The 25,994-nt window shown below is 41.8% G+C and overlaps 2 non-coding genes across 2 annotated transcripts; one reads left to right on the top strand and one right to left on the bottom strand.

The window, feature by feature from the left end:
• Positions 1 to 794: 794 nt before the first annotated feature.
• LOC112081734 lies at positions 795 to 901 on the top strand. The gene has a single exon (XR_002896656.1). It is a non-coding gene; the product is annotated as a small nucleolar RNA R71 (small nucleolar RNA).
• Positions 902 to 8,533: 7,632 nt separating this feature from the next.
• On the bottom strand, positions 8,534 to 8,639 carry LOC112081739. Its single transcript, XR_002896661.1, has one exon. It is a non-coding gene; the product is annotated as a small nucleolar RNA R71 (small nucleolar RNA).
• Between the last annotated feature and the right edge of the window lie 17,355 nt (positions 8,640 to 25,994).

Here is a 25,994-nt window from a genome sequence, read left to right as displayed (position 1 = left end):
GGTTTCCCTGGAAGTGTTCCTTGTCCTCTAGATGAAGAAGAAGCCTGGTTCTTCTGAAGATCTTTGATCTGATTCTGTAGTGACTCATATTTGGAGCTGAGGTCACTAAAGCTGTGATGGACCATCTGTTGACCCTGTAGAAGCTGTTGTAGGACCCAACTGCTGTCTGGACTCTGCTGCTGTGAGGGACCCTGCTGCTGTTTCTAACCAAACCCTTAAGGAAACTTGTTCCCTTGGCTCTTAATAGGTTGCTGAACATACTGCTGCTTCCCTTGATAATTCCCTTGAAACTGGTTTTTTGGAACATACCCTTGAGGCTGAACTTGCTGAGAAGGATATACTTGGTCACCCGGATATGTCACATTGGGATTTCTGTAGCTCGGGTTCTGAATGTAGTTTTTGTTGAACCTGTTGAACTTGTTATGGTTCCCAATATAGCTGAGCTCCTCCTGAGTTGAACCTTCTTCATTCACATTCTCCAAATATTGAGCTTTCTCATCAAATTCACCAACAATATGAAGAGGTTTCTGAGTAGCAACTAAGACCTTGTCTAGCTTGCTTTGCAGCTCCTTGATATCCTTTCTCGTTCTTTACTCCTCACTAGAGCCATCTCCTCTATTGCACCTATCATATTCCTCCCATAAGTATCATTGCTCATTGCCAAATTCTCAACTAGCTCCATGGCAGCAGTGATCTCCTTTGCTAAGAAGTTCCCATTGGAGACAGTGTCTAGTTGGTTCCTGATCTTGGGAAGAGCTCCTCTATAAAGACTGCTAAGCAATGAAACTTCTGAGAACCTATGGTGAGGGCACTGACTAGTGTAGCTCCTGAGTCTTTCTCAGGCTTTACCAAATGTCTCATTGTTGTGTTGGGTGAAGGAAGAGATCTGATTCCTGAGCGTAGCTGTTCTTGAGGTGGAAATGAACTTTGAGACGAAAGCCTGCTTACATTGCTCCCATGTCTGAATAGAAACCCCCTAGGCAAATTCTTCTCCCATTGGCTTGCTTTATCTCCCAGACTGAATGGGAAAAGTCTCAGCTTGAAGCCATCTTCAGTTACACCATTGATCTTTGTAAGGTTGCAGACCCTGTCAAAGTTATCAAGGTGGTTGATGCGATCATGGAGCGCTTGCTGGAACCCGAGCTTAGAGACAAGGAACTTGTAGCTGAGGAGCTTGAACCTGAGGAAGTAATGCGAGTGGCAAACGACCTAATGACCAGATCCAAGTCTAGGAGACTTAAAGAAGCCATTAGCAACATCATCAACCAACCAAGTTCAAAGGGGAAAGAGTATAATTCAAACACTCTTGTTGTGATCCAAGTCCGAGATACTTAGTGGACTTTTGATCCAACTTTGTACTCTTTTTCCCCATCATTAGTTTTGTCCCAATGGGTTTTTTAGTGATGGGTTTAATGAGGCAGAGTTGGATCACTTAAGCATCTAAGTCCACTAAGTCCAGCTCAAAGGAGTAGGCCATGAAGAGAAGCGTATGGAAGAATTTAAATTCAAACTTAGACCGCTTTCACTTGTAATTTTCGAGACATGTTTATTGCTTTGGCCAAAACTCTCTTGTACTTCTTTATATTCTCTTGTAATCTCATCTGAGGAACCATCTTATCTTTTATCAAAAATCTCTTTCTAAGTTAAGATCAAATCTTTTGTTGGTGTGTAATATCCTTCAAAAACCCTAGATTCTCTTTGACTGGTGAGTCATATTAGTAACACCGAATTTTGACCATTTTTATGGATGACTTTAATATCTTTTGCAGGTGTTTTTACTCCATTTTCAAAAGTTCTCAAAGGATTTCTATGTTTTCAGATTTTAAAAGACTTTTCATGTAATTTGGGATAAAGAGGTGCAAACTGGAACAAAAAGACTCTTTTGGATAAATGCAGACCGTCAGAACTCTCTTGGAGAGACGAAGACCTTCTCACCATCTGATCACGCTCAAAATTGGAAAACTTATAGAAGACTTATCCAGCTTTCAAATGCACTTGGTTTGGAGACTGATAACACCTGATTTTGACCACTTTTATGGATCACTGTCAGTATCTTATGCATGTGTTTTCAATCAGTTTTAAAGGTTTTATAAGTGTTTTCCATGTTTTGGACTAAAAGGCTTTTCAGGAAACTTGGGACTTTGGAGTGCATTTTGGAGCAAAAGTACATTTTTGGACAAATTCAGACCGTCAGAAGTTTTGCAACCAGTGAAGACCTTCTCACCGTCCGATCATCCCCAGATTTGGAGACATTATAGAGGAGATAACCAGATTTCGAACACACTTGGAATCAAAGCAATCCAACGGTTAGATCTCTAGATATCATCAATGCACAGAAGGCCGATCAACACAAGCCCAGTCAAGCACAAGTGCTTTCACCCACGGCCAGCCTTCTTCCCACCGCGGCTCAAGAGGTTTCAGCCCCGGTAGACGTATGTCCGAACCTTAGGAGCCCAACTAAGGCCCAAGACACTTTCTGCACCCAATTTACAAGCCCTACACGCCCAAGACTTGGAAAAACACTATAAATACTCATTTTTAGGTGTTTTGTAAGGGAGTCTCTTTCTTCTCTTTGAGAGAGAACTCATTTGTAGTTTTAGGTTTTATTTTTATGCATTTGTAGAAGCTCTCCATCGCCACTCTGTCTTCAATAAGAGAATTTTTTATGCAACTTTGTTTTTTTACTTTTCTTCTTCTTAATTCTAAACCGATGATGATGTCTACCTCAGCCATGTCTGTGTAGTCACCTAGTTGGGTGAAAGGGCAATCCAAAGGGACCCCATGTTCAAATGACATCTAGGTTCTTAGAAGAACGGATTTCAATTTTTAACATGATTCTCCCATTTATCCAAATCTCAAAGCGGTAATTCTGGATTGATCACCCAGAATCCAATCCTAGGTTTAATACGAGCCATGAGAGTGTTGTATATGGGTTGCCTGAACTGGATCTTATGGACGTCTTCATTGTAGGATACGAAAGCTACCTACGGATGATACGTAAGCCGAGATGGATTGCAATCTACAAAGCATGATCTTATTATGGCATGAGAGCGAGAGTTAATTGCCATGAACAAGTGATTAGATGATTAAGGTGACGAGAGTTGGCTAATCTTAGCATCAGTTAGAAGTCCTCAACACACAGATCTCTGTGGATTCGATCCCTAAGTACTATTGTGTTTGCTGTGCACGTGCAGCTTGTCTAGGGTAAAACTTGTGTTACACACTGCACTCACATCAAGTTTTTGGCGCCGTTGCCGGGGATCTATCGCTGTTGACTTGACTTCTTAATCTAATTTCAATCCTATAACTTAAGATTTTCGAGTTCTGCTGGAGATTTTCTAACTCCTCTTTTTATCTTTGCTCACAGGTGCATGAAAACTAAGAGAAATCCTGTCGACATCGTATTGCCCTTAGACGAGATTGACAAACACTTAGGAAACTCAGACGAAGAACGCTCAAGATGGCCAATCCTAATGCCCATCGGGAAGATCCTTTAAACCGTGATCAGGAGGATCACATTGGAGATGATGACCGTGATTCAGTTCATGGTGATGACCTAGATGCTGCCCATGAAGAAGATGGACAGCCACAACTCGACGAAGAGGGAAACTGAGTCCCTCTAAATTCTGCTCAACGCTGATAATCAAAGGAGACAAGACCAGGCCGATGCTGAAGGAAGAATGAATGATGAAAACATTGTTCCACCAGTTGTTATAGAAGCCAATCGACCAATACAACTTGCCAATCTTTGCGAGAAGACAGCCTCGGAATTAACTCAACGCCGATTTCGATGCACCTCACCAACACTTCCAAAATCGATCAGCTATTCAAATTTCTGTTCCAAGAGAAAATCATGAGATAAACCTCAGATTGTCTCTTTGGTGAAGCAGAACCAATTCCATGGAATCTCTACTGAGCATCCAATGGACCACATTGATCTTCAAGAGGAATTCTCAGAAGATGACGAGTATGGTTTGTTTGTAAAAGATCCAAACCTTGGGGACGATTCATCTGATGATAACATAGAACCAATAACCAATAGCATATATAGAGACAGACTAATCAGAGTCAACAAGTTTTTGAAGTCTATTCCTCTCTACCATGGGTTCGACGACATCTGGAAGCAAGGCTGCCTTCAAGTTTTCTTCAGATACAGCAAGGAGACTAAGGAGAACATCTCTACATATTTCAGAAGAGCCAGGTATCTATCTTTTCCTAGATCATCACCTGATGCAGCTGTTTACAAAATCCATCTCAAAGATCCCCAAAAAGCTAGTGACTACACAAACAAGATCAGCAAAGAAGCACTTGAAGAGTTCAATCAAATAGTTCAAACTCAGCCCAAGGGAATTTCGCTTGCCAAAGCATGTAGAGACCACATGATAGGCTACTTCTTTTGTGACAGCAAAGAATCAATCCAAGAGATGAAAGACTTGTTCACACACACCCAAGAAGGTAGACCAGTTCGAACTCTGCACAAAGTTCAAGGAAAAGGTCAATTTCTTGTCTCCTGTGACATTAGAGGTGAAAGATTCCTCAATATTCTTTGTGATTCTGGAGCTTGCATTAACATGATGTCCAAAGAAACTGAATTGAGACTTGGCATTAAGCACATCTCAAGTACCAGGACAAGATTAGGTTAGCAGATGATTCAAGTGCAACACCAAGAGGGATAGCCCGAGACATTCCTCTAAGGATTGGAGATTGCATTGCACCTGTCGATCTATACATAGTGAAGACCAAAGATGACTCTTATCCAGTTATTCTTGGATGGCCTTTGTTAGCAACTGTTGGAGCCATCATGGATTGGCCCAATAGGAGAGTTTCTTTTGACAATATCGACAAGGACATATTCTATGAAGCTACACCACTTAAGAGCAAAAGAGGAGAGCATAAAGCCCATGCATTTGAACCAGAAGAACTATGGAGTGATGAAAAACCTGCAAGACATACCAGGAGGATTTCAAAAAGGACTTGTCTTAGGACAAGATCCTATTTGAACTAAGTCTTTTTCTTTGCAAAGTCTAGCTAAGGACTATAAACCAAAGCGCTTGATGGGAGGCAACCCATTTAGGTACTTATTTGCTTATGTTTAGCATCCTTTTTCTATTAAAGTTTTGTTTTTCTTATTTTAGACAGGCCTTAGTATGCCATCAAAAAAAAAAAATAAGAAAAGGAGCTGATCGCAGCCAAAGGAGGTTCAACCGCGGCCAGCAAGCATTTTGCCGTGGCCAGCATGCATCCTACCGCGGCCAGGATTACTTGATCCGCGGCCAGCACCATCCGGCCACCCTTGGCCACTTCCACCACCACCTTTATCAAATGTGTTATTTTGGATCCCTAGCATCCAAGTTTGATCAAGCATCACCACCACATCATCCACCTTCCACCATTCAACTTCACAATCCATCACCAACACCAGGTAAGTTTTCTTTCCCTTAATCTTTTTAAATTTTTCACATACTCTATTTCTCATCCTTGCCTGCTTTATTTCACATTGGGGACAGTGTGATTAATGTATGGGGGAGGATTTCATCCCTTTCTAACCACATTTTCTTGCATGAGCCCTTGCATTCTGCATTTTCTTTAAAATTTTTCAATTTTTTTTTGGTTTTTCTTAAAACTTTTCAAAAGTGTTTTGAGTTTCAAAAAGTGTTTTCAAAGGTCAAATACATTTTGAGGGAATAATGACAAAATCGATGAAGATAACCAACCTGTTTGCTTCTACACCAATCACTCATAAAAGCACTTTCAAGGTTTAGTACAAGACTAGGCGGTAGCTAGAGTACTTACACTACGAATCCCACCAGAGGACTTCTATTCATGAAGATCTTTTCTGACACGATAAACTAGCTCATTTTACTTTGAAACTAGCTCATTTTACTTTGACTTAATCTTGACATCTAATTTTCTCATCAATGGTGTTAAAAAGGCATCATGATATACATCTAGGACATCTTTACCTTATTGTTACCACTCTTTGTTTTCCTAGATGGTCAGTTCACCTTTAGCTGGTACCACACCCTTAACCCAAACCTTCATGTTCAAATTTCCTGCCTTTTAAGTCTAATTTGACAAATATGTGCAAAAATGCCGGAGAGGGAGGAACAACATAGTTTTCAGTCACTAAAGAGAAAGTCTGGAAGAGATCAGAAGGGAGTGTGCCAGAAATCTTATGATGACTCAGAAAAGCTCATCCTTAAAGGTAAATTTCGTGCTCCCTAAGACTCCAAGTCAAAAGGCAGTTTCCCCTTTCAAAAAAAAACCAAAAAAAGAAAAAAAGAAAGAAAGGAAAGGAAACCAAAAGCCTAAAGAGTCTTAGAAGCCGAAATCACTTGAGCCAAGGCAATAGGTATTCACCTAAGGAGTTATGGATTCACAACCTGGACAAAAATCCAAGTCTGGGGGAACTATAAGGAGAACCTGAAGAAAAGAGAACAGAAATCTTAAAGCAAGGAGAATGTGACTGAAACTGTGGAGGCATTTACAGTTCCATCCTCTCTTGCTGTTTTGCATAATGTCCTGTCTCTCCAGAAAATGGTAACCTTAAACACATCAAGCCTTACCATTAAAAAGCCTTTTTGATACCTAACCTTGAATGCCTTGTTTAATATCCTTTTGATGAGAACCACTGAAACCTTAAATGAATGTTAAGAGCTAGTTGACTGGAAGTCAGTTCTGAGTGTGACAGATTTTCGCATGACAGATTATCGGACTAGTTAAGTGAGAATTTTCTAGACTTGATCTGATTGATGCATTGTCCATAATTTAAGTCTAGAAGTATGGTTGCTGATGTTTTTGAGTTCCCTCTCATTTCTGTTGAGTGATATTTATCTTGTTTTGTTTGAGGACAAACAAAGTCTTAAGTCTAGGGGAGTTGATAACACCCGATTTTGACCACTTTTCACCATTGATTTCAAATGCTTTTTCAAAAGTTTTATGTAGTTTTAGGACCTTTTATTATGATTTTCATGTATTTGTAGTTTCAAGGCTCTTTTCAGGAAACTTAGGGAGTATGATGGCAAAATGTAAGAAATCTACTTTTTCAGCTCAGAGTTAGACCGTCGGAAGTTTGGTAACAAATGGAGGCCTTCCCACCGTCTGATCCATCCCAAATTTGGAGAAACTCAAGAGGAGACAACCAGATTTCCATAGCATTTTACATCACAAAGATCCAACGGTGCAATCAAAAGATAAATGGCGAACAACTTGACCCAGTTCACCAGTCCCGGAAGACTCACCCGCGGGAAACACATGTTTTACCTGTCCTGGAAGACTCTCACCCCCGGTGGACCTTAGGACGAGCCACAAGGCCCAACATAAAAGCCCACTTCGCCATTTCTCTTCATAGAAGCCCTAAATGAGACCTGGAAGACCTTAAGACTTATAAATACATTGTTTAGCAGTCCTAAACGGGTGTGTGCTCTTGTAATGAGATGTTTAGCCACCAAACTCTGTTTCTCTAGGGTTAGGCGATGATGATGGGGATTCTTCCCCAGATCCATTGTTCTTTCTCCTTTTTATGTTATTAGCTTTTCTGTTTCATTCTTTTGCATTCATCTATGTCTTTCATCATTCATTGCATCATGTAGATCAGTCCTAGAGAGTCAAGTTGTTTGAAGATATTGACAAGCATATATATTGATTAGACTTTGTATTGTTCTAGACCATATTCTGGATCTCATCTCTTCTAAGTTGTTCATAAAGCATGAGAGTAGATTCATGACCTATTCTCTGAGCCTAGGATTGATCAGAGCCACGAGAGTGCTGTATCAGATCATCCGTAACTAGATTCAGAAGAAGATAATCGCTATAGGAGTCGAAAGCTATCTATAGAGAAGATGTGAGCAGACAAATTCAATGTCTAATGCATGATCTTAAGTTTTGCATGAGAGCGAGAGTTAATTGCTAGATCTAAGTGATTAGTTGATTAAGGTGACGAGATTTGGTTAATCATACATATGTCTATTCTAGTTCCATGCAGATTCCCAGAAACAGATGAAGATAAATTGCCCAGAAGCTAATTGGAAATGCCATCATACATCGATTAGAGTAAACCGGAGAAGTCTAAATCGCCACCTATGAGTTTAAGTGTTTTTAGTTTGAGTCGATATGCTTTAGATATTCTTTTAACAATTCATCCTGCATTGCATCTTACTTCTTGTGAATATTAGATTAGGTTTAGTTTAGGATCTTAACCAAAAACCCCAAACTTTTATTGGTTTATGACTTTGCTTACTTCCCAGTTTGTTGTTTCTCGCAGATTAGACATCCTCCCTGTGGATCGACACCCTAAGTCCTACAACGTACATCTGTGCACTTGCAGACACTAGGGTTTTATAAATTTAAAACTTTTGGAGGACTAACGGGCTTGGTTAAAAAAACCCTAGGCCAGCCCATCACTTGTTCCCATTTTCACTTGGGGAAAGGGCAAGCAAATGGGAGAGAGTATTACCATCCCACTTGGTCAATTCTTAGGATGATTGCAAGATGATCTTTCTTCAAAGGTTTTATCCCATACAAAGGACTGTTCAAGCTAGGAAAGACATCTTGGGCTTCAAACAAAGAATCCATGAGACCTTTGATGAAGCATGGGAAACACCTAACGGCTACACTAGAGATTGTCCTCATCATGGGTTCCAACAAGAAGCTATCCTTAGTATCTTTTATTGGGGAGTTGATATAGTGCATAAATGGACATTGGATGTAGCTAGCAATGGGCGTTTTGCAAATCTTACCATAGAACAAGGAGAGCTACTTGTTGAGAATTTGGCCAAGAGTAATGAAAGATACAAAGAGCTTGATATTGAAGATTGTCAAGATGGTCAAGGTGAGGTGGAGCTTTGATTTCAGAAAGAGACTATTCCACAAGGGCAAGGTGCATCAAAGCCTCAAGAAATGAAGTTGAACAGCATGTTCCAACAACTTCTAAAGGGACAAGATGAGATCAAAACAATAGTAAAGAGTCCCTACAATGATCTCCACAACAAAATAGAGAACTTAACCTCTCAAGTGAATCACATGGAGATCAAAGATCATGAAGCTGCTATAAAGGAGATAGAACGTCTATTCTATACTCCACAAGAAGATATTGCTCTTAGAGGTCTTTCTTCACAAGACAATGAGGACATTGAGCAACTCAGTGGAGAGGTGACCCTTTGAACCGAAGTTTTTGCTATAAACAATGTTCATGGAGCCTCTAGAGACTAAGTTCAGATTGTTGCTGAATAAAAGGCCAAGCAAAAGCTCAAGAAAGAAGAAAAATCTATTGAGCTGCCTGCCTATGTGCCTCCAAGTCTCTGTGATGAGTTTCAACATTTTGAGATGCAGTATGTGGGGACTTGTGGAATGAAAGAGAAGGATCAGCCTCTTGATGCGTGTGAGAAAAAGAAAGAACACCAAAGAGAGCTTGATCTTGAGTTCATTGATGGTGAAAAGTTCTTTAGTGATGATGAGGATTTCTTGGAATCTCTATCTCCTACACCAAGTGAGAAGGAGATCAGCAGCAACAAAGGCAATGGTTCAGGGTCTCAAGACAAGAACCCAACAAGCACCAAACCATTAACTCTTGGGCCCTCTTCTCAAGTCTTAACTCTCACTCCATGGAAGTTTGATGGTGGAGCTGTGGAATACAAGGTCCAAAGAAATGGAGGATCAAAACCTTTTGCTAAGGTCAGGGCCATTCTCACACAAGAGCTCATAGAGAAATGGTCATCTGGTATTGAAGAGCTGATGAACAAGGCTATCACACTTGAGTTCATGGACAAGACAAGGAACATCAAAGCTCCTCATGTCCCATACTAGGAAAAGGTTCTGAAAAGTCAAACTTAGTGACTTAAAACAAAGTGCTCTTGGGAGACACCCCAAGCTTATCTTTGTACATAACTATTTTTAATCTTTTCTTTTCTTTTTCATGTTTTAGGACGTTTTGATGGGTTTTGTGAAATGTTTTTCAGGTCTAATGTGACTTCGGGATGCTGTGGTCCAAGGACAAAGTGAAAAAGGGCCTGAGAACAGGTTGAGGAAGGACTTAAGGCATGAGAACTGGTGATCCACCTGGTGTGCTACATGGGTTTGAGAGATGGACAAGGTCAGGTCCCATCTCGCACACATGTTCGCAGAACAGACGTACATGGGTGTGTGAGTCAGCCAACCAAGGTCCATGTCGCACACATGTTCACCTGGTGCTGCTCGATGGCTGTGCGGCTCATAAAACAGAGATCCAAGTCGCACATGAACTCGCAAAACAGACCTACTTGGTCATCCGAGTTGGCTCAGGATCAAACTAAGTCGCACACTAGGAGAAGAAGCCAAGACGTTCAAGAGGAGTGTATGTGCGACTTGGTGTGCGAGTTGGTCCAGGATCAGTCCATGTCGCACAAGGGAGTACAGGTCAAGCCAAACCCATCTCCAGTGATGTCTAGCCTCACCTGGTGCTGCTACTCACTCCACCTTTGCATAAGAACCACACCAGGTATCACTCCAAACACTTGTAAATGAGCATTTTGCATTTTTCTTTCTCTTTTACATTTTATGTTTGATTTTTCCTCTTTCTCATGCTTTTATAACACAGCGGACTTTGTTATTTAAGTGTCGGGGTTGTGTTTACTAAACATGTTTTCTATGTTCTTATTTTCTCTTTTGTATTTTGTGTCTCATTTGATCATGCATAGCATTTAAGTGCATAGAAAAACAACCAAAAAAAAAATATATATGAAAAATGAAAAATTTGAAAATTTTATACAATAAATGTTCATTTTAGTTGCATTCACATTTTTAGGATTGAGTCTAGTTGCATAATCATATAGGTTGCATCACTCGCATGGGAGTAATGATAGGTTTCTTTGAGAGAGAATCATCTTAAGAACTTGAATTCATGGCCCTAGTTATTAATTCTCTATTGTTGCAAAACTGGTATAAATTCAAGAGTGAACCATGCTTGCAACTAGTGTCTCAATACTTCTGTGTTAGTTGGATCAACTTGTGATTAACTCCAGCCTTGTTTAAAGTGAAAACCATAACTTGACAATCTAAATATCATGTTTGTCCATGTCATTGTGAACTCATGGGCACCACAAAATATTTGAGCTCTCTTATCCCTTTTTACCACTCTTTGCTAGCTCAAATAGTTGTTCTCTCATTTTGAGACAGTTCCCTGCCTTGAACCAAACCTTCCTTGAAGCCTGAAACACTTTAGTGAGATATGATGTGAGGCCTTTTTCTGAATAAACTTGACAGAAAGTGTTGGGTTTAGGGCGACAAGAGTAAAGTTTCATGTAGATCTAACTCTGCATCATGAGTCTAGCGTAGGCTAGGATGTGATCTTGGGAAACACTGAGTGGAAAAGAGAAAGTTTGAGATGAGAACCAGGAGATGGAAAAGAGAAGTAATCGGTTTGGGGTCTGTTGTTTAAAGAAAGAAAGCTCTTGTTTTTTTTTAAAAGAAAAGGTCTATCCTCTAAGTGAAAAGAAAAGAAAAGAAGCCAAAAAGGCTCAAGTGTTTAAAGAGAAAAGAAAAGAGGCTAGACAATGCTATGTGAGAAAGAGCTGAGTGAAAGGTTTAGACCCCAAAAGCCTGAGTTTGAGAATGAAAAGATGAATCCCCTGGTGAGAAAAATAATGAGAGTGAAGTAAGAAGTGAGTTGAGAAGGCAATGGATGCGTTGAGAGAAGGGTAGCGTAGGAGTGTTCTTCATGGGTGTAGAGTTAAGGTGAAAGACCAATTTGGAGCATTGGGTAGATGGGATTCTACTCTTGTATGCATCAGTTGCCTTTTACCCTTATCCTTCTGTTAAAGTTTATTCCTTCTTGAGTGATCCCTTGAGCTGCATTGAACCCATACGCTTTGAATGAGATCATCTTTGTCTCATAACCTCATCCCTAAACCAAATGAGTTCACATAATTTGCATGAGCATGATCCACATGATACTTAAATGAATGTCAAAGGGCTAGAGTTAGGAATTCTGGTGAAGATTGACACTTGAGTTTGGTTCACTTGGTGATGAGCAGGGCTAGTTTTTATGAGTACACCAGTTTATATTGCAATTTAGAATTAGTAACTAGGACCATGAGTTGAACTCTTTTGATGATTACTTTCTCTCTTTAAGAAATGTGAACTCCCAAGCATTCAACCTCTCTCTCTCATTTGTTCTTTTTGCTTGAGGACAAGCAAAGGATAAGTGTGGGGGAGTTGATATATTAATTAATTGCATCATTTAGTGTACATATTTAAGTCATAATCATGTCTCATTTGCATACATTTTAGGTCTTTAGGCATTGTTTTAGGACTTAGGATATTGCATTAGGTCCAAGAGAGTTTTGCATGGTTTTGCTTATGGAGCTTATTTAGAGTGGAAAATGTGAACCAGATGAAGAAATGGAGTTGAAATGATCAAAACTGATGAAAAAGGGCATTATGGAGCTTCTCGGCAAAAGAATGTACTGATGGTCGAAGATTCTCGGCTAAAATCCATACTGCGGGTAGATCTCTCGGCAAAAACACGTACTGGCTGGTTAGGTTTCTCAGCCAAAAATCTCTGGTGCAGATACATCTCAGAAATCACGTTACTGGAAGATCTTGACGCTCGATTCAGCTTCCGACGCCTTCAGCAAAGATCAATATCATTGAATCAAGGTTCTAAAAATGTTGGAATTAATCCATTTGGAGCAGCGATCGGAAAGATACGGCCACCGGAAGATAGACCTGTCTCGCATCCATTCCGGAAAAATCTGATACACCTAAAAGATTGCTTGTCAGGGGAGCCTTACCGTCCGATTTGGTTGCTGGATTCTGACCAGTGAGCTGAGAGTTATGGCCACCGGAAGACATGCCTGTCTTGCTTGCATTGCAGACCGATCCGATGTGCAACAAAGATTACTTTGGAAAATGCAGTTCCGTTCCGATTCAGTTTACAGGCCCTTCATCAAGATTCAATAGCTTCAATTCCTCTTTCCAGAACGCTTGGGATCACACATTTTGGAGCTCCGGGCTGGGATTTAACGTGTCTGGAATGAACACTGGTGTAGATGCCATTTCTGGATCGTTCTGTTGCACGTCAAAGATCAACCCTCCGGGAACCCTTATATTCCCCGGATGCACTTGCACCCTTCATCAACATTCTAGATAATTGAGCTTCCTTGCCACTGAAGTTTGAATTAAGCCATTTGGACCAGTATTCCAGGAGTTATGAGAAATGATGCGACTTGGGTGTGCGACTTGGTAAACTCGCACCCATAATGTTCATAGTCTGGGAGCAAGCTGCAACTCTATAGATGCGTGTAAGGAGACTCTAAGAAGGGTAGAGACTTCCAGAATCAAATTTGGCTGAGTCCAAAAAGCTGTGCAACTTGGGTGTGCGAGTTGGACATGAAGTGGGACCATCTAGCACATGTGTTCGCAGATGAGACCGACTTGGGCGTGCGACTTAAGCAGGGAAGTGACCATCTCGCACATCAGACACCAGAACTAACTGAGCCGGGTCAGTACCCACTTTTTCCTGGGCTGACCCGGCCCAAGACCCTTGTTATATATAGTTTTTTGGGAAAAACCCTAAAAAAACCTTATCTTCTATCTTGTTTTCTCTTTGTTTCTCTTTCCTTTTTAGTGTAAAACGAGTTTGATCAAGAGATATCTAAGGGATTTAGTCATCTTATACCTGTTTTGTATCATCTCATCATCTCATCTTTGCTTCTAATCATGATTAACATTACCTCTTGCAAAGGAAATTGTGTGTTCTTCATGATTAGTGAGTAGTCATCTTTTAAGCTTCTAGGTTTGTAGATTATGGTGATTAAATGTTTGATTTATGATGTTTAGGTTCTAGATTCTCATTTCCTTTCCTTAGTTAGTGTGTGAGCCAAAACTCGCACAGCCAAAAATTTTGTAAGGAAAACTTAAGGGATCCGAAATTTATAGGGTAATCACAAGAACAGTAAGATCGAAAGAGGGTCTTTATTGCTGTGAAGGTATTTAGTCTTTATTGCTTCGGGTTGCAAAAACCGTTACATAATGAATCGCGTAAGTCTCCTATTTATACTAACTTCTTAAACCGCCTAGCCGAGAATTTCGGGAGAGATTTTAGGAATATTTCCTTATCGCTCCGTGCGGCCGCCGCCTCAAGGCATCGCCCAGGGTTTTTATGGGCTTTCGTCCTCCAAGACTTCGGTTCGGCCCATTGATAACTAAGAGTTTTCAAGGCTCTTTGTAGAGGTTATCAATCCCCTGTCTTGTAGTACAAGAGGTTTATCAATCCATATGTGGTGTTAGACACTAAATTATGTGATCAAATTCTTAATTCAAGCAAACAAGAGTGGTTTTGATTAACTAATGACAACTACAAACTTAAAAACAGGATTAAAGACTAAAGATGAACTAAACAATGACAAGTTATATGAATATGATATGATGAAGGCATGAGATTCTAGACATGATAGTTGGTTAGGGTGCTTTGGTGCTAAACTAGGAATGCTAATGACAATGATGAGACATGATTCAAAGGATTAAGAACTCTAATCTAGGTTAATCCTCTCATGAAGGTATTAACCCCTATACTAATCCATTTTCAAACCAAATCATCATTTGTGAAATATGAATCAGCATGCATTAATAAACAGTTCTAAATGATCATTCAAGCAAATAACAATACATCATCATGCAGCAAATGCTTAAACCTCTAATACAGCTCTTTCAGGAATTTCATCAAACACTTTTGGTGCATAAAATTACCCAGAATCTAGATCTCAAGTGATATGCAGGGATCTAGCATAGAGAACAGCTGTTTAGAGAGATGAATCAATGAATCTAGCCCTAAGCACTCCTAATCTAACACTTTAGTACCCTAACCTACACATCTAGAACCTCATTAAGGTGACTACTCACTAATCATACTAATCTCTCTTAAACCTTTGCAAGTTGAGAAGATTGGCATGATAATTGATGATAAATAGAGATGGAGATGATAGATTAAGGGGAAAACACTCTTCAAATCGATATTAAACTCAAAAGCAAGGTATTAACAAGTGATTTTTCACCAAAAAGGAAAAGGAGACTAAAAATAGGATAAAAGTTCTCTCCAAATTAGGTCTAAAAAATATTTGTAGAAGCCTTGGACGAACCGGGTCAACCCGGAACAAACCGGGTACTGACCCGGCCTTGGTGGGTAAAGAATGAGTTTGCCACGGTCTAGCAGGTTCTTCATCAGGCCGTGGCAAGTGACCGTGTCAAGTCTTGTATCTCGTGTTCTTGGATGAATCATGGTGCCACGGTCTAGCAAGTTTGGGTCAAGCCGTGGCAAGTGGTTGTGTCAATCGCTGAAAGAACGCACAAAGTTGCCACTATCAGATGTGAAGCCATGATGCATGGCCGTGTCAAATACCGAAAGTATACGCAAGGTTGCCACGACCAAGTCTAGGCCGTGGCGTGGAGACTGTGTCAAGTGCCGAATGTGAGTAAAGTCCTTCCGCAGCCAAATGTTACTTTGCCACGGTCAAGTGTAGACCGTGGCATGAAGATCGTGTCAAACGCCGAAGGACTGCAATTAGGTGCCACGGTCAGGTGTGGACAGTGGCATTCCATCGTGCCATCTTTCCCTTAGCAAAATTTCAAAGCCAAGATAGGTGTTATCAATCTCGCATCGTTCAGGGCTCCTCGGACTACTTTGCGTTCAGGGAAGCGTAACTTCTATGGTATTTATCCGAATTGTGTGCTTCCGGTTTCAGAGGACAGAAGACTCATATATCTTAACCTTTGGTGAAGGAAGCTTCGGTGCTTGGGAAGTGGAAGGTTTCCTGGAGGGCTCATCTTCGTAGTGCATTTACACGATCAGAGAGAGGCGTCTAGACATGTGTCCATTCCGGAAACGTTATCTTCTTGCTCATAGCTCCGAATTGAATGATGCCGGACGTTCTGGAAGGAGGACTCAAATATCTCTGATTATCATGAAGGCCCTGTAAACTGAATCGGTCTGAAAGTGCACCGTCCTTCGCATTCTTCGGAGCTCATCGGGTTGGTCCAAAACGGCAGAGAGACAGGAGTTCCTTCCGACGAGCTTAACTCTCTGCTCACGCGTCCGAATTCTATGATTCCACTTGCTCTGGAACCGTGATTCAGTCTTCTCCAACTTTGATACAGCACCCGACAGCTGAATCGGACCGGAAGGTTCCCCGGACAGGCGATTTCGGAAATGTATCTGCTCCCAGAGATTTTGGCCGAGGAATCCACCCGCGGTACGTGAGAATGGCCGAGAAAACCAGCCGCGGTACACGAAAATGACCGAGAAAAACCTTCCTGCGGTATGCGAGAATGGCCGAGGACCTCCAAAACCCATTTTCACCATCTTTCAAGCCTTGATCACCATTCCACTTCCTGGATTCATCTTTTCAGCTCCAAATAGCTCCAAATACACCTTATAAACACTCAAAACATGCAAAGACTCATTGAGACCTAATGTAACTCCTAAGTCCGAAAACAAACCCTAAGGACCTAAAATGCATGAAATAAGACATGATTTGGAATGAAATATGCAACCTAAATGATGCAAATTATGAACATATCAACTCCCCCACACTTGTCATTTGCTTGACCTCAAGCAAAAAGAGCAAATGAGAGAAAGAGGTTGTATGCATTGGGAGTTCATATTCCTTAATGAGAGAGTGTATCACTAAAAGAATTCAAGGCTCACTGTCCTAGTTGCTAGTTCTAAGATGCATTGAAAACAAGATTACTCACAAAACTTTAGCCATACTTATCAATGAATGAATCAAGCTCAAGCTTAAGTTTTTCACAAACAGCCATAGTTCCAACCTTTTGACATTTATTAAAGCTCATGTGAATCATGCTTATGCAAATCATGTGAACTCACTTGTCTTGGGAAAGGGTTATGAGACAAAGATGATCTCATTTAATGCTTGGCTTCCATTCAGCTCAAGGGATCACTCAAGAAGGAATAAACTTTAAAAGAATGCTAAGGGTAAAAGGCAACTGGTGCATACAAGAGAAGAATCCCATCTACCCAATGCCCCAAATTGGTCTTTCACCTTAACTCTACTCCCATGAAGATCACATCCTAGCTACTCCTCTCTCAAGACATTCATTGTCTTATCAGCCCTTTCCTCACTTCACTCTTATTCTTTCTTTCTCACCAGGGGATTCATCATTTCAACTTTAAACTCAGGTTTTGGGTCTGAACATTACACTTAGCTCTTTCTCATAACACACATTCTAGCCTCTTTTCTTTTCTTTCCAAACACTTGAGCCTTTCTGGCTTCTTTTCTAATCTTTTTACTTAGAGGCTAGACTTTCTTTTTCAATACAAAAGAGCTTTTCTTTCTTTACACAGCAGACCCCAAACCTCTTTCTTTTCTTTTCCAACCCCTAGTTCTCATCTCAAATTCGTTTCTCTACCACTCAATGTTTCCCAAGAACTCTTCCTAGCCTATTCTAGACTCGTGATGTTGAGCTAGATCTACATGAGACCCTACTCTTGTCGCCCTAAACCCAACACTTTCTGTCAAGTTTATTCCGAAAAAGGCCTCACATCTCTCACTATAGTGTTTCAGGCTTCAAGGAAGGTTTGGTTAAAGGTGTGGAACTGTCTCAAAGTGTGAGAACATCTACTTGAGCTAGCAAAGAGTGGTAAAAGGGATAAGAGAGCTCAAATATTTTGAGGGTACCCATGAGTTCACAATGACATGCACAAGCAATGATATTAGATTGTCAAATCAAGCTGGACTATTCAAAGCTTGATTCACTCAACAAGTTCAAAGCATGGATCAGTCTTGATTTCATTCTAGTTTACATGCAGCAAAGAACTAGAAACTAGGGCAGTGGACCGAATTCTTAACGTGATATTCTCTCAAGGAAAAACCTATCATTACTCCCTTGCATTGATGCAGCCTACATGAATATGCAACTAGACTCAATCCTAAAAATGAGAATGCAACTACATGATCATTTTTTTGTGAAAATTGTTCAGATTTTTCAATTTTTTTGGTTTTTTATATGCACTTAGATGAAACTACATGAATGCATGCAAGAATGTGACTCAAGACTCAAAGTGTAAAATAAGAAAAGAGAAAACATGATTAGTAAAGGATGAAACTCCTCCCCCACACTTAAATAACACAGTTCCTTGTGTTATAAAAGCATGAGAAAGGAGTTAAAGCAAAGCAAACAAGTAAAATGCAAAAGGGAAAAGAAGATCTACATGCATATATACAGAGTTTTGAGTGTTTACCTCAATCACTGAGGTCTGATCCCAGGTAGTGGGATGGGTTGGAGGTGGAACATGATGGAGTTGAGTATCTAGGTGGGCTGCTCTCAGGTGAGTCTGGTAGCAACGCTGTGGCCGGGTTCACCCAGTCTTCTTTTCCTGGTGGTAACACAAGGTCATGAGCGGTTGAGCTTTCTCCCACATCTTCTCTTGCATCTTGTTTGGGTGAGGTGGCTGGAGCTGTGAGTTTTTTAACCTTCTTCTTAAGTTGCCTAACACAGTCAACGAGCTTGTGGATCGTTTTGTCTTGCCATTTGCACCATTTCTGAAGGCTGTTAACTCTGGAATACAACTTCCTTGTGTGATAATCAGGCTCACCCCAAAAGTAAGGATCAAAGTGGTACCGGCCTGCTCCCATCATTTTTTAAAAATCTCTTGGCTTCTCATTCTCACAACCGGCGGTCCTAGTTGTGCTCTGCTCTTCAACTGGCTCTTTACCCTTGGAACTTGCAGTCCTCTTGCATTTGCGAATTGGAGGGTGAATGTCTGGGTTGTAGAGCTGATCTTTTAGAACAATAAAAGAGACATTGTGCCTTTCTGTGACGGTGGTGATGGCTGGATGTGGCAACAGAAACTTGAACTTTCTGATAGATATGACTTTTTAGGTCTCAGGGCTATCAATCCCCTTGTCAAAGTAGTACTAAGAGGTGTCAATCCAGACTTGTCAACGAGACACTAGTCTATGTTGTTTGTTTATTTAATTCAAGATAAAAAGAGTGAAGGTTTTGCTAAGCTAAATAACAACGATTAAACATGTAAGTAAAGTAAATGATGAGAATCAAACAAGGCAAAGATGCAAATGATAACTAAACGATTCAGATGATGATAATATGTAATAAAGCAAGGGACTTTAGCCGAGATACTTGACTCAGGTGCTTCCAAGTTCAACTAGTTGGTTAATGAATCAAAACATCAAGCGGTTTCATTTAACTTTGAACTCAAGGCATGTTAATCTTCTCATGAAAGTATTAAGCATCTAAACTGATTCTCCTTCATACCAAAAATGTCTTTTGAGAAGCATCGAATCAATCAGCAATAAGAATCAGTTCAAAAATGTCATTTAAGAGAACAAACTATCACTCTCGCGATGAAAGACTCTTAAACCCATAACCGAGTGGTTCAGACATTTCTACAAACACTTTTGATGCGAGATATGTCTCAGATCTGAACCTCAAGTGATGTACTTGGATCCAGCCTAGAGATCTCGTCGGTTAAGGAATGAAACATGCAAGATTAGACACCTAAACCCACTAATCTACCTTGAAAGCACCCTAATCTACTCATCTAAAGCCGCTTAAACGACTACTCACTAATCATAACGAGCTCATTAAGCCTTTTGCAAGACGTGTAGCTAGTCATGATGAGGAGTTTAATGATAGATGACAAAAGAAAATAAAGAAAGAACAAGATTTTTGATGCAAAAACGAGATATCGGATTAGACTGATCAAGTTTCACAAAAGAGGTAAGTTCTTAAAGCCAAAAACAGATAAGAGATAAGATGATTAGGTTTTTAGTCTCAAAATGTATATATAGCAAAGGTAAAGTGTCGCGGGTCAGCCCGGAACAAACCGGGTACTGAACCGCGTTCTTGGGTTGATGGGTGAGTGCCACGGTGTGTCCGAGAGTGAAGCCGAGGTCTTCATGTCGAGGAGTGCACGTGAGTCCAGATCCAAATGAAGATCTCGTGAAGAACACGTCAAAAACATGCATGAACCCTAGTCTTCGATCCATCTTCATGTGTGTGTTCTTGGGCAGCTTTGTTCTTGATTCTGGGTTCGTGACAATGGACCTCGGCATGAAATGCCGAGGCGCTTGGTAGTCGAGGGGTTTGAGCGAACAGGGGCCGGCATGCACGCCGAGGTCATTGCGCCGAGGTGCACGTTCAACACTTAGTCGTTTCCAGCTTCATTTTTTACGTGTGCATGCTTTGATTCCAACGTGCCGAGGCGTCAGCACGAGGCCTAGTTCAGAATACTCCCAAAATATGAGCCTTGACTTGGCCGATGTCGAGGTAATGATGCCGAGCCCTGAAGAAACACTTAGCGCGTATCGCAACATATTTGGGCCCGTATCGACCATGTCGCCTTCCGGAAGCAGTAATTTTCGACCCACGACTCCAAATGCTCTGAGCCCAGTTCCATAGTCAAGGTGACTCAATAAGCTCGAACTTTGGTGAAGAAACCGTCGGAGCTTGGGAAGTGGAAGGCTTCCTGGATTTCACATCTTTGAACCGCATTGGAATCACCGGGAAATAAGCTGTTTGGACCGATGTGAACTCCGGAGACTTTATCTCTCAAACCACTGCTCCGAATTGAGCGATCCCAACTGTTCTGAAAAGGTCTTTCACAGATCTCAAACTTTGATGAAGACCGGGCAAGCTGATTTGGTCCGGAAAGGCTCCGTCCGCCGTAGCCTTCGTACTCCGCCGTTCGGTTCTCGGGTGCGCGTAATGTTGGTGCATCTTCCGGAGGCTGTATCTTTCTCCCCACTGGTCCGAATTGGATGATTCCAACTGTTCTGGGATCTTTGTTTGATTATCTCCAACTTTGCTGAAGAACCCGCCAACTGGTTCGGACCGGAAGGTTCCCCGGATTGCTGATCTTTGAAACGCGCGGACAAGGACAGATTTTGGTCGAGAAAAGCTTCCCGCGGTAAGGAAAATGGCCGAGGGCTGTGTACCGCGGTAAGCTTTTTGGTCGTAAAGATTCCTTCGCCTCGGCCAAAAACTCAACCCGCGGTATTTACACCTGATCTTCGACCCAGGCTGACTTTGGTCGATCGGTACGGACTTTGGTCGGTGCTGAGCGATCGGTAAGCTTTTTGGTCGAGGTTGAACGATCGGTATGGATTTTGGCCGAGGTTTCTGTCCGTCCGGTACGCGATTTGGCCGAGAAATTCCTCCAAGCGGTTTTCACCATTTTTGACCCTTTTCTTCACCGTCTTCTTCTCTGCTCCTCTTCTTAGGCTCCAAATGACTCCCAAAGCACCTGATAAAGACTTCAAAACATGCAAAACTCTTTGGGACCTAATGCAAGCCCTAAATCCTATTTTCATGCCTAAAGACTCAATTTACATGGGGAAAACACATAATGAGGACTCTAAAATGCACTCTAAATGATGTAAAATATAGACATATCAACTCCCCCACACTTGTCCTTTGCTTGTCCTCAAGCCAAGAGAACAAATGAGAAGAAGAGGTTGTAATGCAGATGGAGCTCATATTTCCTTTTTAGAGAGAAGTGATCACAAAGAGGACTAGGATTCATGCTCAGATATGCAATGTAAAGCTATACTCGGACATTTTCCAACTAAAGCACGGAATCTCCACAAGTCATTATCACATTCAACTCTTTCACATTCATTAAGCTAGTAACCGGTGAATCAAATGATGCAATGTTCAAATAGGCTGGCTTGGCTAGGGTAAGGTTATGAGATAAAAATGATCTCATCAATATTCAATCGGGTGCAATGCAACAATGGGATCACTCAATGAACGACCAAACTTTGGCAGAATGCTAAAGGTAAAAAGCAACCGATGCATACAAGGGCAGGACTCATCACACCCCACACTCCACTCAAAGCTTTTCTCACTTGCTCACCCTCTCAAGATCCTCACTCTCTCAATTGCTTTCTTTTCACTAGGGGACTCACTTTTGTTTTGATTTCCAAGTCTTGGTGTTTACCTATTCACACAGCTCTTTTCTTTTACAGCGATTACCCTCTTTTCTTTTCTTTTTTTAGAACACTTGAGCCTTTTTGGCTTCTTTTCATTTCAGAGACTATACTTTTCTTTTTAGAACAACAGAGCTCTTCTTTTCAAATTCAAGACTCGATTCTTTTTCTTTCATTCCCCTAGCTATTTCCACTCTCTCTTTTTCTCTCAGCTCACCTTTTTCCACTCACCAATAGATCTTTTCCGCCACACTTATTTCTCGCCAATACTCTTAGTTCCTTGATGTTGGAACATAGCACTCAATGAGACATGCCCTTGTCTCTCTAAACCTAACACTTTCTGCTAAGTTCGGTCCAAGGTGGCCTTACAATTCACACACAAACATTGGCTCGAAAAGAAAGTTGGGTTCAAGGTGAGGGAACTGATCCATGATGCGGATTCAGCTACTTGAGCTAAGGAAAGAGGGTGGTAAAAGCAATGATTCTAGCTCAAGTATGTATATTGGTATCCACAAGCCAATTCAAGCAATGCATCCAAAGATATTTACAATTCAAGTTCAGGGTTATCACTTAGCTAGAGTTGAGTGTAATTTAGACTTGCTTCTCAGATTCAAATCGTTTCAAGCTTTACAAGCACAGAATGAGTTTCACAAGCATATTTAGTTCAAGTTCTCAGGTGATTTACTCTCTAGGAAAAAATCTATCATTGCTCCTTGCACTGATGCAATCCTACATGATGCAACCTAGACTCGATCTTAAAATGCGAGATGCAACTAGAATGATGCGGTTTTACCATATGTATAAAGCTAGATGAGACTCAAGAATGCAAAAGTCAAATAAGAACAAAGAAAACAAGATCAGAAAACACAAAGCTCCTCCCCCACACTTAAACAACACAGACCCGTGTGTTATAGAAGCGTGTGAGAGAAGTAAAAAGACAAACTAAACGAATGCAGAATGATATACACAAGATGCATATGTACAGGGTTTGAAGTCGATACCTTAGTCGGAGAGGTCTGATCCCAAGTAGTACGAGGGATTTGATGTTGAGCAGGAAGGTGTGGACTGACGTGGTGGGCTGCTATCCGAGGGTTCAGGTAAGAATGCCAAGGCAGGGTCGATCCAATCCTCTTTGCCTGGTGGAAACTCCGAGTTCCTTGCGTTTGAGCTTTCCCCAACCTCCTCTTGTGTAACCGGTGCGGTTGAGGTTGCTGAGTTCTTGTCCGGAGAAGATGGCCGTGTGAGCCGCTTTACCTTCTTCTTCAGGTGCCTTACACAGTCCACCAAAGCATGAATGGTCTTGTCTTGCCACTTACACCACTTTTGGAGAGTGTTCACTCGCAAATACAGCTTCTTGGTGTGGTATTCAGGCTCACCCCACACGTATGGATCAAAATGATATCGGCCTGCTCCCATCCTTCTCTCAGGGTGCCGTTCTTCTTCATTCTCACATCCGGCCGGGCCGTTCTCGTTCTGAGGCTTGTTAGGTATGGCCTTGGTGCACTTGCGCATTGGTGGGCCGAGAGAGGGGTTGTACAACTGATCCTTGAGGACATAGAAGGAGATGTTACACTGCTTATCAAGCATGGTGAGGCCTCGGTTAGGCAGTAGAACTTGTGTACCGTCCCTGTGCATCAGCGTGAAGTTGTAAACCCATCTATCCCCTGACTTGCCTCCAAAGAAACCGCTTTTACTTAGGTATTGCTCATCAATGAGATTCGGCCTCGATGGTGAATCAGGGAATATGAACCCTTGAGCTCTCAAAATTGTAGTGACAATCCAACCGTTCTGAATCCTCCTTGCTCCCTTTTTCTTCCGGTCACACCACACATTGTGTCTATAGGTGAGCATTTGGATCGCAAAGAACGCTCCTAAAGACGGTACATGCATTGGCCCTTGGAACTCCTTTTTGTTCTTCATTTGAGTGATGAGCGGCTTAAGTCCAAGTCCTAACAGTTCAAGCTCTGCCGTGTGAATGACACCAGGGTTGTATGTAGAGAAGAACGTAGAGGCATGGACCCGGTTGGTGTATCTGATCGCAGGGTTCCTGATGCAGCTTGTCTTGCTCTTGCCTCCCAAGTAAGGCCCAAAAGATATCGTTTCCCACAACGCGGCCAACTCATCACGAGGGTACACAAACTTGTCAAGCGAGCTTCCATTCCTTTCAAATCCAAATATCTCATCAAGCTCCTTGAAACTGACCTTGTAGTGCACGCCTTCTATGTCAAACTCAATGTGTCCGAACCCTTTGCCATGTAGACGCTTGGGATCTCTCTTGGGGTAGATGACAACCTCCAAAGTGGCAAGAAACTGTTGTGTGATCCCCTCGTAAGCAACATCGCTCATCATGAAGAATTCGGCCAAGCCCATATTTTGAAAGATGAGTGTAACATCATCGAGTATCTCAAGCTTCTTCAACAGCTCCATATCAGAGAACCGACCTTGAGCTACTCTTATAGAGTTAAAGTGGTCCAAGTACTCCTCAGTAGTCGGGAAATGTTCCTCTTCGGGCTCGGGCTTTGGTTCCTTCTTGGCCTTCTTGCCACAATCGGGTTCATGAGGGACTATGGCTCTCAGCTCGTCTCCATCGTTCTCAGTGGCTGCCTGCTCCCCATTCCGTTTTGGTTCAAGGGTTGGAACCAGAGTGAGCTCGGCGTTCCTTGCTCGCTTGGCGGCTGGCTCACCACCGGATCTCACGGAGGGTTTCTTGCTTGTTCCACCATTGCGTGCCACGGCCACGGCTTTCCCTTTTGTAATCCTCCTCTGGACTTCGTTTTTGTTCGTCTCATGAGTGGGAACAGCTCGGTCGCCGGTCATCTGCAAGGCAGATCCTCAAAGAGACCGTTAGAATCATGTACATCAACAAGCACATGTCTCTAAAGATAGCAAGAACAGAGCTTTTTCTCTAACAAGACCAGGGTTATAGCTTTTCCAAACATCAAAGGAAGTAAAAACAAGCCAGAATAAGCAAGGAAAGACACGATATCTGAACAGTTTAGCTCAACATCTCAAAGCATCATTAAGACCGATTCCAAGCGCATTTTCTCAAGAATTTTAAAAACTCAAGAACAAGTGATTTTCAGAGCAAAGACCGGTTTTTCTTATGTTATCTATCTTGATGGAATTTTTAAAATTGTTCCCAAAGGCTGACATGTTCTAAAAGAATCGATTCCACATTTCACAAACAATAAAGCTCGCAAAGAATAAAGGAAAAAGATGAGTTCTTTAAGATGCAAATACCTTTGGGAATCCAAGATTCAAGTTTAGTGGAATGCTTATGATGAATAGACAACACCCTAACGAGTCTAGAACGCTTGGAATCACAAGAAATGGATGAGAAATGAGAGAGATATGTTCGTGAAATGCAGAGAAAAGAGAGAAGAAGGCGAACTCTCGGTTAATGGCTCAGGATGGAGGCTGGTATGGGCGGTGTCGCGCTTTCCAGCTGGCGCTTGGACTGTAGTGGGACTGGTCCCCCCTTCTCCTCCAGCTGAGACCGTTGACCCGCGCCAAAACAGCTTTGACCGGGCGTTTAAATTCAAATTACCGCGCAAAGGCTTCCAAATGGCGCGACAAGGGGGATGACGTGGGCCGTACGGACTAGAGTGATTTTTCTCGTGTTTTCTTGAGCGGCCTCGACTTGTTCCACCCCGAGGGCATCAAGCCGAGTGTCATGAGCTCAAGTTAACCAGAATTTCTCCGCGGCCATCAAGTGTTTCCCCCAGGTCGCGCAAACCCTCTTCTTTGACCCAAGTGTCCCAAGTGTTCATGTTTTTGATCATTCTTGAAGCCGGGCACCTCGGCACGCTCCACCACGAGGGCATCATGCCGAGGTCACTTGTATTAACAGAGAACACTTGGTGCTGGGGGTTTAAACGGTCCGGCCTTGGTGTAAACTGGTCGCGGCCTCGATCGAGGTTTTAGACCGTTTTAAGTGAACTTTGCCCCTCGGTATAATTATACCGAGGTGTTTACACCGTGGCCCTCCCCCACACTTAGTCATTTCACTATGACCCTTCTCGGACACGGCTATGATGAAATCGAGTCGAGGAG

The sequence above is a fragment of the Eutrema salsugineum genome, unplaced genomic scaffold (assembly GCF_000478725.1).
Source record: "Eutrema salsugineum unplaced genomic scaffold, Eutsalg1_0 scaffold_10, whole genome shotgun sequence".
Classification (NCBI taxonomy): domain Eukaryota; kingdom Viridiplantae; phylum Streptophyta; class Magnoliopsida; order Brassicales; family Brassicaceae; genus Eutrema; species Eutrema salsugineum.
This window is presented reverse-complemented; position numbering and strand designations above follow the sequence as displayed.